The sequence below is a fragment of the Gobio gobio genome (genome assembly GCF_949357685.1).
Source record: "Gobio gobio genome assembly, chromosome: 2".
Classification (NCBI taxonomy): Eukaryota; Metazoa; Chordata; class Actinopteri; order Cypriniformes; family Gobionidae; genus Gobio; species Gobio gobio.
This window is the reverse complement of record NC_137098.1, coordinates 51,335,069-51,349,476: the sequence shown is the minus strand read 5'-3', so window position 1 is coordinate 51,349,476 and position 14,408 is coordinate 51,335,069.

Genomic DNA, 14,408 nt, shown 5'->3' with positions numbered 1-14,408 from the left:
GTTTCTATACACGATTATGATTTCCCAGACAGGCACGTCTAAAAATTACGAGCTCACGTCATGGAAACTTGGTGAATCCAGGGGTTCTGCACTGACCCGAAAGATATCCGTTTATTGAATAACAACAAGGTCGAAACTAAGAGACGTTTTGCTTTTAACCACCTTCCTTTTTACTGCGTCTACAAGTAAAACCCTCTCAGCATCTTAATTTCTTCTTGAGAAGACATGTTCCCTTATTTAAATAAAATCAGCTTGAATGTGTGTCTTATGATCTGCAACTTTAAAACACAGACAGTTGTCTTCTTAAACAGCTTTTATGCAGGAACTTGTTGAGATTTGAATGTACACATTTCGGTAACACTTTAAAATAAGGTCCCATTAGTTAATGCGTGAAATCTAACAATGACCAATACGGTTACAGTATTTGTGAAAATTTGACAAGTAAAACAAAAACTACAATGTGATTATAGGGTTTTCGAAGAATTCCTACTGTAGTGTGGAACATTATAAAGTTACATGCATGGATGTTTCAGTCAACATCCAGTAGGTGGAGGTATTCCACAGAAATAATGTCAAACTACACATAGCCTACACTATATTGCCAAACGTTTTGGGACGTCTGCCTTTACATGCACATGAACTTTAATGACATCCCATTGTAAATCTGTGGGGTTTTATATGGAGTTGGCCAACACTTTGCAGCTATAACAGCTTCAACTCTTCTGGGAAGGCTTTCCACAATGTTTAGGAGTGTGTTTATGGGAATTTTTGACCATTCTTCTAGAAGCGAGAAGCATTCATTCACATTGCACAAATGCTTTTCATACTGACTTTTTTTTCTTACCCTATTGGCAGATAATTTGCAAAATAAGAAAAATGCACTTAAATTAGCTTTTTTTCCCTAGGAAACAAGACTAAATACTGAAAATGCACATTGATTTAAAAATATTTTGATATATTTTGACAGGAAATTACAAGACAAAAGAAACATTTTTTGCAGTGCAGGTGCATTCATTCACTGCAAATATTTTCATCAAAAGGACACTGTCAAAATGACAGAAATAGCATCCTGTAGATGAGGAGACTGCAGTAATTTGTAGGGAGTTACAATCGTGTCAGGAGAGGATTTTTGCTTGCTATATCCACATGCATATTTGTTTGAGCAGTACCATGCTTTAATGATAGTTTTCTATATAATATCAGGGATGCAGAGCATATTAGTAAGGCCGCTGTATGCAGAGAGGTAAGGAAAGTGTGCCTCATTTCACGTGAGCTCTTTCTGGATATGTTTGTGTTGTTTCCTGGGCACAAACCCATGAGAGCATCAAAGAGGAGTTTCACATGATTGCAGGTCAGTGGGGTAAAAATCAGGTTAAATGATGTTTACTTGATATCTTGTTACCTTTCGATATCAACTTCTGGAAGTAACCTAATAATTAGAAATTCCTTTAGGATTTCCAATGTGGTTGGATGCATATTCCAATCACACCTTCCGAAAATGAAACAGATTTCTATATGGAATGGAAGAATACCAGATGGAAGGGCAGTCTGAAATGTATGCCACAGGTGTTAAATAAACACATTATTCACAATTTATTTGGTCATCTTTATAAATACAAAAGCATTAGTTCTTTTTTTCCTGTTGGATTTTAATATTCCTCCTCCATCTCCTCTTCTTCTGTCAGTGGTGCTGGTGCAGGTCCTCCCATCATTTTGTGAGCCTCTGCCTACTTGCTGTTGGCTGAGTAGGTCAAATGTTAATTTCATTATGCTAATTCAGAAATGTAACAGGTTGGATTAGAGAACATTATGTGGAAAGAGCATTAGACTGAGGAAAAAAGCTGCTGCACATTGAAAAAGACACTGAATGATATTTATTTAATGTCAAATGATTGTATAGTCATGAAACCTACACCCATGAACCTTTTATGCTTAAAGCTTTACCTGATTGAATTATGTTTTTATACTTAATTTTTAGCTGTTACCACATTATTTTTTCTTCTTTAGTTTTTTTTTTTTTTGCCGTTATGCCAGTTTCCACCTCTGATATTATAACAATGATTAATAAATTAAACTTACATTTTACCCGGAAGTATGCAGACATCTTTTTGTTGGGTGCCTTTGCCATGGTGAATCATAATTTCGGAGCTCCATTGATCATGGCTTTTCATAGTCGTAGTGCATGTGCTTAACTCAGAGTCAGTCTACTCAGAGTTGATTGAACTACCTCAATTCAGCTGTTCTGAAACCCAAAACTCAGAGTTTCCCATCTCAGGGTAAGTCAACTCAGAGTTCAAGTTTAAAGCTACACTGTGTGATATTTTCTCCCATCTAGCGGTGAAAAGGTATATTACCATCCATTGAATTTTAGTTTCTGTTCCTCTCAATTCCGATTTCGTTTTAACTCCTACGGTGGCCGATTTAGTCCAAGATTAACATGGCTTCCAGTTCGACCTTGTCCACATTCGACACGGTGCCATCGAGTGTTAAAACGCGAAAGGCGAAGCTTGAATTTACGGGTATGTCCCTCTTTGGCTAATGTACTTTCAAGATGGAGGGGCAACATGGCGACCCGCATTTGAACACCTCACCCGTATGTATTTTCAATATTATAAACTTACGAGAATACTTTATTACTTGAAAAAAGTAAATATACATTAATGAGCACATATTTTTTGAAAGAACTAAGTGTTTTAGCTAAGAATAAACTAAAAAAGTTACACAGTGTAGCTTTAAACTCAGAGTTGGTTGAACCTCCTTATTGAAACAGGCCCCAGATGTTGGGCGAGAAGGTCTCCATTCTAATTCATCCCAAAGGTGTTCTATCAGGTTGAGGTCAGGACTCTGTGCAGGCCAGTCAAGTTCCTCCACACCAAACTTGCTCATCTATGTCTTTATGAACCTTGCTTTGTGCAGTCATGTTGGAACAGGAAGGGGTCATCCCCAAACTGTTCCCACAAAGTGGGGAGCATGAAATTGACCAAAATGTCTTGGTATGCTGAAGCATTAAGAGTTCCTTTCACTGGAATTAAGGGGCCAAGCCCAACCCCTGAAAAACAACCTCACACCATAATCCCCCCTCCACCAAACTTTACACATGGCACAATGCAGTCAGGTAAGTACTGTTCTCCTGGCAACCACCAAACCCAGACTCATCCATCATATTGCCAGACAAAGAAGCGTGATTTGTCACTCCAGAGAGCACGTCTCCACTGCTCTAGAGTCCAGTGGCAGCGTGCTTAACACCACTGCATCCAACGCTTTGCACTGCACTTGGTGATGTTAGGCTGCTACATCAAGTGTGATTATATGCGTCACCCAGCAAACCAAGGTAAAAAAAAAAAAAAAACTTGCCACTGCCACTAACAGTTGACCGTGGAATATTTAGTAGTCAGAAAAAATTTCACGATTGGACAGGTAGCAACCTATCACGGTACCACGTTTGGATTATCTGAGCTCCTGAGAGCGACCCACACAACAACAACAACAAAATCAGTAAAAATAGGGCACAATGTACTGTATTAATTTTACGGAGTTTTCTGTATTAATTTTTCACAGGTGTTTACCTTAGGTTTTGAACTTCCTTGTGTTCCATGTTAGGGTTAAAGGAAATGTCCGTACAATTAGGCTACTGGATATTGTCCAGGTAATAAGCTGCCTGCAGTAATTTTCCCGTTATTTTAAGGATTTCTTTTTTACAGTGCATTCTTTCACAAATGTTTGTAGAAGCAGTCTGCATGCCTAGGGGCTTGATTTTATACACCATGGCCATGGAAGTGATTGGAACACCTGAATTAAAGGGTTAGTTCACCCAAAAATGAAAATTCTGTCATTAATTACTCACCCTCATGTCGTTCGACACCCGTAAGACCTCCGTTCATATTCGGAACACAAATGAAGATATTTTTGTTGAAAGCTGATGGCTGAGAAAGGCTTCAGACAGGCCTCCATTGGCATTCAGTACATGTATACTCCCAAGACCCATAAAAGGCACTTAAAGCGTCGTTACAAAGTCTATCTCACCACAGTGGCTCTACAATAATTTTACAATGCAACAACAATAGTTTTTGTGCGAAAAAAAAAATCAAAATAACACCTTTATCCAACTTGTTATTGTCTTCCGTGTGTGCCTCCACGACGCATGCGCGAGAATATGATGTAGCGCCAGCGTTCGGGAATCCATGAAATGCACACTTAAGCCCCATTTTGAGAACTACGCCGAGACCTAAAGCACGATCAATGTAGAATCCAACAGCTTAGACACGCGCGTCTTCCTCTGCTTGTAAACAAATCGCTTCTGGGTCATGTGTCCGAATGCCGGATCTGCGTCATATTCTCGCGCATGCGTCGTGGAGGCACACACGGAAGACAATAACAAGTTGGATAAAGGTGTTATTTAGATTTTTTTTTGCACACAAAAACTATTGTCGTCGCATCGTAAAATTATTGTAGAGTCACTGTGGTGAGATGGACTTTGTAACGACGTTTTAAGTGCCTTTTATGGGTCTTGGGAGTATTAATGTACTGACTGCCAATGGAGGCCTGTCTGAAGCCTTTCTCAGCCATCAGCTTTCAACAATCTTCATTTGTGTTTCGAATATGAATGGAGGTCTTACGGGTGTCAAACGACATGAGGGTGAGTAATTAATGACATAATTTTCATTTTTGGGTGAACTAACCCTTTAATTGATTTGGAGGGATGTCCCAATATACTTTTGGCAATATAGTAGGCCTGTCGCGATTGGACGATACAATCGAATAGGGTTTTTTAACCCTAAAACAATGATAAAACAATGAATAGTAAGTTCTGTCATATTATTCAATTACTTTTACTGTTTTTTGCCATGGTATCAATTCAGTATCGGTATTGAGGCATTTTAGTCTGGTATCGTATCGAAGTCATAATTTTGCTATCGTGACAACACTAATCTATATAAAAAGTATTTGCTGATATTCTCTTTTTTTGTTATGTTGGTTTACAAATTTGCACCTTTTTACATTTTTACTCTTTTAGTTTTACATTTTGTCAAGGGCTTGTTTACATGTATACTTTTTTATAGTACACTACTGAAGGCCAACGTTGCAAGTTAAATTAAATGTTTTTAAGTAAAATTGTTGGAAATTGTGATAAATTAGTCGATATAAAAATTGTCGTTTGTGGCAGCCCTACAATATAGTGCAAGAAATTAAGTCATATTTTTTCCAGTTTACTATGATCAATTTACTTGGAATCTTTGGAGTGCTACCATTGTCACCTCACATTAACTAATAATAGCAACTCACCACAGAAATCATGTTTGTTAAAATAACATTTCTGTCACTTTCCATGATGGTTGTTCATATAACATATAATATGTAGTTTTTACATAAGAGAGGAATTATGCTTGCTGTAAAGATTCTCAGAAAGGTAACACCTGGGCTATGGACATACTGTGCCCATAATGCCCATAATGTTGGGAACAGAGCAAAGCCATATAGCAATTACAAACTAAATGTAATTGTAGCGTGTAACGGGTCTGACGTATCACACTTTTGTAATGTTCGATATGGGCCGGTGGATCAGAAGGCAGGTGCGACTACTGAGAGAGGAAGGCAGCACAGCTGGTAGGTGAAAAATCAACACAGAGGCTTGTTCTTGACTTAGTTGGGAATTTGTATTAGAAAAAATATAATTTTCTCCTTTTTTGGTCTTTTTTTCTTTTGCCTGAAGCAAATGCAAGCAGTTATTTCAATATGTCACAATAAAATGTCAACATTTGTAAAATCACTTTTTGGATTTTTTCAGGTAATGGATTCAGCAGTTTGAACAATTCAACTCAGTTGGTAATCAACTTTCTTACACTCTGCTCAAAAAAAAGAATAAAATAAAATATTTGAAAAAAATAAACACGTGTCAGTTTGTTTGTGACCCAACAATTGAACAAAAATTGAACAAAACTAAAAGAAAATTCTCAAAACCCTTCAAAATTTGTACTCAATAGCTTCAATATATATTCAAACACTTAAGAAAACACTAAATGCACAGAATGTGGTTCTGATGTGGACAATTTCGAACAGATCACAGAACAGCCTTAGTCTTTTCAGACATGTGACTCAATTACAAGATTCAGTGAATCAGTTCAGTTAAGTCCATGAATCAAGAGATTCAGAACGGAAAAATGTTGATTCTTTTCAAGTGATTCAGTCCAAAGTAAATGTTCGTTTAAGATTCAGATGGAAAAATGAAGAAAAACAACGTGTCCAGGGGTCCGTTCTTCGTACCTCGCTTACATCTGAGATGATTTGACAGATCCCAGATCTTCTAATCGTGATAACTGATGTCTGGCTAATTTGGTTCTTCAAACGAATTTGCGGATTGGATTTAAATGTCTGGATTAAATGATCTAAGATCACTGCGCGTTCTTGTTTTCCCTGAAGAGGGCAGATGCATCGATACTCGAAACCATGATCAGCAATGCAGCGATTGGCTGGTGTCAAGACAGCAACGTAATGACATCATATAATTAAAATAGTCACCTGGCAAAAAACTTGGCAAATTAAAGCAACAAAGAGGAATTCTCCTACCAGTTTTGATGAGTTCTAACACACAGTTCAACAGGCAGATCAGATCCGTGTGTGGCTCGCCATGTATACGCTTAATTGCGTCTCGTGTCCGGAACACTCTCGAAGATGATCAATCTCTCAAAAAACCCCAGCCTTGTAAAAACACAAGGCAGAAACAATTTTCAATCTTCAATTCAAACTCTCATACACAAAAGGGCATGCATGTACTTTAAAGAACACATTAACTCTATTTCAACACTTATTGAACACATTGACACTTAAATATCACATTTCGTCAACTCGTTAGTCTTTTCTACATGTGATTAGCTTTAGCACACGTGCAAACTAGCTCTGGCTTGCATGCTATGAACACGGTCTATGCAAACACCAATATCACACTCAAAAACACTCTAATAGTTTACTGTAGAGATTGCAACACTTCTCTTTTGCATATCAAAATTAATATTTGATATATGACTCACCAAGGAAAGAATATAAAAGGAAAGAGAAGTTCATTTCACGATGCTTTGATGCTCCGCGGGTCCACGACAGCCTCCATTTCCAATCCTCCGCCTCGTCCTCTTCTCACTTCGGCGACAGCTTCTCCAAGTTATCGCATCCACTCAGAAGTCCAATCCTTTCGTTATATTTACCTCTTTTCCAGAATAAATCGCTCCGTGTTTCTAGAGATCGCTCTGTACAGCCGCTTCCTCTGACTCGCTCTCTCTCGTCTGCCGCGCGCACTGACAGAGGCGCGGGCGAGAACTAGATGCGCTGCTGCTATTGGCCCATTCAAGTGTCTGTCACTGCAGCACAATCGGTGATTGGGTAATCCTCCGGTCCTTCTAAAACACTTATGTTTCGCTCTCCCTTAGTTTTTTTCAACTTTTAACTTGTATACTGGTGGCCAGAGTTACTCGGGTTACATCATTCTCTATCCAATTTATCAGTCAAGAACAAAACCTTACAATTAAAATATATAGATTAGATGTCTGTTGATATTGCACAGTAGCTAGAATCAAATAATAAATGATAGAGTCCATTGGAATTTGACCAGGATGGACCAATAATAACAGTAGTCAGCAGCAATATGCCACATAAGATCCATGACTAAAGTGTTCAAGAAAGTCAAAAAGGCCTTACAACAGGGCAGACCAAGTCTAAACCGCACCCAGTATCATACAATGTGGCTCAGCCAAATAGACCTCTTTGTACAAAGATCAATGCACTCTTCCCACATTTCACAAGTACATTGTTTAGTTTTGTTGCTGGCAACCACATATGTCATAACCACATGCCAATTAAACATTTACAATCTTTTACACATGGCTACACATAGAATCTTATCAGATGTGTTTATTTAAATCAAGCCACTCACAGAACAGCCATCAACAAACAACCAATTTCCATAACACTCATTCAAGTTAAGTCAAGTCACCTTCATTTATATAGCGCTTTTACAACACAGATTGCTTCAAGAAGCTTTACAGTGATAATAGGACATTTATTTTGATTTTGAAGAACAGTTTTTGATTAATTTCTGTTGTAAAAACAGATTAGTTATTTAATTTGGTGCCATTTAAACAACACCGTCTTCAGTTAAAACAGAAAACCCCCAATCAATGCCCCCAAGCAACAGCATCTGACGGCCCGATTTCATATTTAAGAGAAAAAAAATCTGCAGTATTTTATAACAGCAATTCAACACAGACAGAAAAGCACACCAAAGACTGTTCTTCCTCAGACAACTGAGAAAATTTGAAGTCAGTCAGCACCACCACCACCACTTTTTTTTTCAAAGCCATTGTATAAAGCATCCTGAAATCATCCATCAGTGTGCAAAAAAAAAAAAATCACAGAGATCTCCAACACATCATCACATGGGATGAAAAGATTAGTGAGATCAACAAAAACATCCAGATTAAAGAACAGCTGTCAAGTTTTTCAACAAACACTCCTTAAAGTGACCTTATTAGTAACCGCGCTGTATAATCTGTTTACATGACAACCTGTCAAATAAAAAGCACCTTCATTTATCATTCTTTACCTCCCATGGCCTCCTCAACTATACTGTATCACATTTTGTAAATACGGTTTTGTATACTGTACTGTTAATGGTTTGGTATTGTACCTTACTGTAGTTAGTATATTGTATAGTCTTTCCATAAGCTATGCCATGTATAGCAATAAATCCTATTCTATTTATTCTAATTTATATCCTATGCATTTTTGTTGTTGTTGTTGTAATTCTAGTAGATACAACACTCCACTATATCAATCTGAAGAATTCAGTCGTATTTTAAATGTTATTTTCAGCATGTTGTCAGGTTGAATTAACTTCATAGTTATTCTTGAATAGAGACACATTCTATATTCTTCATTTCTAGTTTCAGATAACATACACTGTCCGGCCAAAATAAAGTTGCTGTTTAGATCACACTCAAATTTTGAAAGAATGGTTGGGAGGGAGCATGAAGGATCATGAATTGGCACATCTGAGTCCAGACCTTAAATTCAATGAAAGTCTTTGGGATGTGCTGGAGTAGACTGTACAGAGTGCTGGACTCTTTCATTTTCAATTCAAGATCTATATATATATCTATATATATATCTATCTAATAATATATATATCTAATTAGGGTTGTGCCGATGGACGATGGTCAGCCATCACGATGGACGATGATATCAAAGCGCCACCATCGTGATGCCACGCCCCCGTTGCGAGTGCGACACACACTAATCCTCTTCTATAGTAGCCTATTAGTTAAACTAAAAACGTATCAGGGATTGCTCTGTAAATTAAATTGAGAATGTAACAAATGCATATATGCTATTTTAAATACTGTAGTCTATGCCAGATATATATAGCCTACATTTTGAAATCATTTTAGGCTGAAACATCCATAAGCATGCGTGTTTATTTTAGCACTTCTGTCAGTGAAACAACACCGCCTATAAAACATTTAAACGATTTTCAATAAATAATGGTTACCTCAAGAATATAAGAAAATTAAATATTAGTAAGAAAAATATTTGATTCATACTATTTCCCCGCAAAGATGCGTCATATACCGCTCTGCGCTTTGAGAGGAATGTTTGAGTCATAAATGGTAAAATAAAAAGGCTATTGTTACGTTTATTTTGGGGAAAAAGTTGCATATAGCCCCTTTAAGTTGAAAATAGTATTTATGTAAATAAATATATATATATATATTACAAATTTGTTAACTATTTTATGTATAAAATAATAAAATAAAAAGGAATATTAAATAAAAACAAATGTTGCAACATTGTGTTGTTTGATGTGAGATTATTGCTGCAACATTGAAAAATCGCACATGATTAACAAAGTAAAATTCTCAATGTGGGAGGTATAGAATTGCATGGCATTTTTTAGCTATGACATTACACACATTCATTTTTTTAAATATCAGGCAGAACAGAGACGCAATTGTAAAATTCAAAGAATAGGAGGATCTGCATGGGAAGACAGATTAAAGTAAATGATGAATGAAAGGGGTCTGTTGGTTTTGTGTATATGACTCAGAGAATGAACAGTGATTGTAAATCATGTGTTGATCAATAGCAACAGTGAAAAGGTTTTGGTACAGTCATGACTATAATCTACCATAACACACCATAGATAGGACAAAGGTTTAAACTTATCACTGTATGTTCCTGGAATCAAGCCACTTATTAATGTTTTAGGCAATAAAAATAAAATTCTCTCTCTACAGTGTCACGTGGGTTGTCGCACTGAAGTGCACAACAAAAGGAGTATGGATAACAAAAACAGTTTTTTTTAAAAATCCAAACAGAAACTCAGGATCTCACAGAAAGAAACAATAACAACCACATAGCTAACAATGGCGATACCAGACAATGAACTGAACAAAACTGGTGGTATATATACAGAGAAGCAAACAAGGGAGCTAAATGAAATACAAATTAATTGTCTGACTGAAAAATATTTAGGGATGAATTCCAACTGCAAACTATCTAGCAACGTTTTACAACAAGGCTCTATACATTTAAATTTTTAAAGCAGTAGCTAATGAACAATATTTTTCCAAGCATTTATTATCTTGATAAATGTTCATTTTTACATACTGTTCAAAAGTTTAAGGCCAGCAAGATCTTTTTTTTCTAATGCTCACAAAGGCTGCGTTTATTTGATCAAAAATACAGAAAAACAGTAAGATTGTGAACTTATTTTACAATTTTTAAATGTAATTTATTCCTGTGATGGAAAAGCTAAATTTTCAGCATCATTACTCCAGCCTTCATTGTCACATGATCATTCAAAAATCATGCTAATATGCTGATTTGATGCTCAAGAAACGTTTCTTATTATTATCAATGTTGAAAACAGTTGGGCTGCTTAATATTTTTTGGTGGAAACTAATATACATTTTTAAGATATAAAGAGATGTCGCATTCATTTGAAATACAAATCTTTTGTAACATTATAAATGTCTTTACTTAGCCTAGTCTTAACTGTCACTTTAATCAACTTCTTTCAACTTTACAATCAATTTAATGCATCCTCTCTGAATAGAAGTTAATTTCTTTCAAACATGATTGAACAGTAGTGCATATTCAATTCAATTTCTAATTTCAATTTGTACAATGAACACCAGTTCATGTATTATGAACAAACATTAATTAACAAAGAACAACAACACCATCTACAACAATAGTATATTTAAATTAATAACCTAGATTAATAAATGCTGTAAAAAAAAAAAAAACAGTTTGTTCATTGTTATTTTTTGACACCTAATGCATTTACAAAAGTTAACAAAGTTGAACATTATTGTAAAGTGTTACTCAATCTACATTTGAATCAAATCACAGTCACTGTGCATGTACAGGCATGAATACAAGTAGGCCGATACATTTGTTAAATCTTTTCCCACACATGTGCCTTCAGCTTCCAAGGACTTTGCAATCAAAATGATGCATCAGCTATAAGCAAATATACGTAAAAGTTTCAGTTGCAAAATAATAGGCTATGTTACATTTTGAAATTTGGGAAGAACAAACTAACTAAGCCAAACTAAATCCCCTTGTTAATTCAAGTGTCTCTAAGCACACAAATCTATATTTAACTGCTGAAGAAGAAAAAACAGATCAAGATCTTTTCAGTTCATAAATTACACAAAAATTCTACTTTTCATCTGAAGGCTGTGTCACATGTATATGTAGATGATTCAGTAAAACTTTACCATAAAGTCATTACCAAACATGATGTTTAACAGATCAGTATCTACATTTAGGTCTGTTAAACATTAATTCAGCGTGTTTTTTTTTATAGGCGTGTTAATCAAAGAAGGCTACAACAATTCTTGTGTATCTGATATCTGAATGATAAATTGCAATATGGATTAAAGAAGTATGGGAAGAAAATGGTGATCTTTTTATTGTAAGTTTAGCATGGACCAAATACTTTAGCTTAATTTAAGAGAGTGTTGACCTTGACTCATCATGCTTTAGTGGCTCTCAACGATGGGATGAACCTGATTTGAACCATCATTTTCAGGGTGCCTCTTTTTACAGGCATCATAAAAGTACAGTACATGCGTTATCAGAGAACAGGGTGGATTCTCAGTATAGGAGTGATTTCTATCAGTTCTGGTCACAGGAATTAATTTAGCATCAGAAGTACTTGTAAGCACGGATTTGTTTCCTCAAAAAGAATCATTACCTCAAAAAAATATATATATATTTATTAGTTGCTATCTTGCTTCTGTAACAGGAAGCCTGAAAAAAAATTAACTATTACTAATGGGCTAATTATTAAATATAGGCCTAATAGAAAACTAAACTTGTTTATGTGTTTATTTATTTTTAACAACATAATAGTCACATGAGGTTTCTGTTTTACCTGTGTACGTTTACACGACGACAATGTACTAAAAAAGTTTTTTTTTAAAATTCCTTTGCATTTTTTACATACAGATGACAACGTTGTCAAAACGATCCCTGTTCACACCATCCGCTAAAATGACTAAGAATTTATGAAGTCCAATGAAGAAGCTGAGATGTAAAGGCTTGTTCAAAGTGCAGCATATTTATTAAACAAAGAAAACTCAAAAGTAATCCAATACGAGCAGGGTTAGATGTAATACATTACTGATTACTTGAATTTAATTACTTTTCCTTGAAAAATAATGTAAGGGATTACTCTCAATTTTTCTGTAGGTCTCATTTATTTACAGTTCCCTTTAGAGAGAGTCACTCGTCTTGCGTTAGCATATTGGCGCTGATTGGCTGTGCTGCTGCAACTGCAGGCAACCTATGGCGAGGCGGCTGATCGGAGGGAGCCAATGGGACGTCTTCTTTGTTCCCGCATAGCCCTCCTGAATTTGCATAGCGAGCCTATAAAAGGCCGTGCCTCGCCATAGGGACTCAGTTCAAATCTCCTTCAGCGACTCTTAACTTCGCTGATCTCCGGACCTGAAGTCGCCGTCGAAGAAGCACCTTAGCGGAAACCCGAGCAACTTCTGAGGACGTCGGAGCCATCCGCCTTCAGACGGCGTGTTCCAGCTACGCTATCCGGCGCTCTATATCCTTTTATAACTCCCTTCACGAGCGTTGTTTCAAATGTCTCGTTGCGCTTCGTGCAGAAGCCCTCTGTCAAGCGGGGATCATCTCATCATCTGCCCGGCGTGCCTCGGCCGAGACCACGCCCTGGCGGCACTCTACCAGGACGGCTGCCCAGAGTGCGACAAAATGGCACTGCAGACCCTGTGGGCTCGGCTTGCCATTTTCGATGAAAACCCCGCTCCGCCTGCTCTCTCGTCGGCTCCACGCAAATAAGCGCCACGACCAGGGACAGCCCGAACAGCCATGTGCTCGCACGTCGGACCCCTCCCCACGTGCAGCACACCCTCCTGTTACGTTCACACAGGAGGAATAGCGGCCTTCCCTTCCAATGGCCTGTTCGGTCCCCTTTTGTGGACCCCGTCAGGACCAAGAAGAAGAGACCAGCGACGCTTCCCAACCGGCTCGAGGAGCAGACTGGACGAGTGGTTCCTACAACGTCGTCGCCAGTCCTGTCTTCAAAGACCCGCTCCCTTCTTTCCGGAAGTTCACAAAGAGCTTACCAAAGCCTGGAAGGCGCCGTTTTCAGCCCGCGCCAAGTCTTCCTTCTCCCCAGCGCGAAGGAGAAAGGATACGAGAGCTTCCCGCCCCTTGAAGAAGCCATCGCTGCCCACCTTTGCCTGCCCTCCTCAGCGACTCACCTCGCGGAGCTCTGGATTGATCGAAGCCCGCCGTCGAAACGCTACCAGCGGAACTCCCTGCAGCCCTGAGGACGCCGGATTCCAACCTGGTCTCCGCCTTCAGCCGCCTGATGTTCCAGCTGCGCCATCCGGCGTTAAAATATCCTTTATACTGTGTATGTGTGTGCGTTGCCGGCAACGCCACTTCTAAGAGCTTACTAGCTCTCCCCTCTCTTCTCTCGCGTCCGCCGCGTGTGTGAAGCGCCGCGGACAGAGAACGTTATGCTTCCGCCGCGCTAAATAGAGCCGCGAACATACGGAGCTCTCCTCTTCTCTCGCTTCCACCGCGCTGATTGCGCAGCGGACAGAGAATGTTATACCGCCGCCGCACTAAGGGCGCTGCGGACATCCGGAGCTCTTCTCTCTTCACTCTTGCTCCTTTCTCGCTCCCGCCGCTCTGAAAATGGCCGCGGACAGAGAATGTTATACTTCCACCGCGCTGATAAGCGCCGCAGACAGAAGACGAGTGAACTCAAGCCTAAGCTCTCCTCACTCTTCCTCCTTTCTACTCTTCTTCTTCTCTCGCTCTCGCCGCTCTGATAATGGCCGCGGACAGAGAATGCTAGAGTAGACACGCGA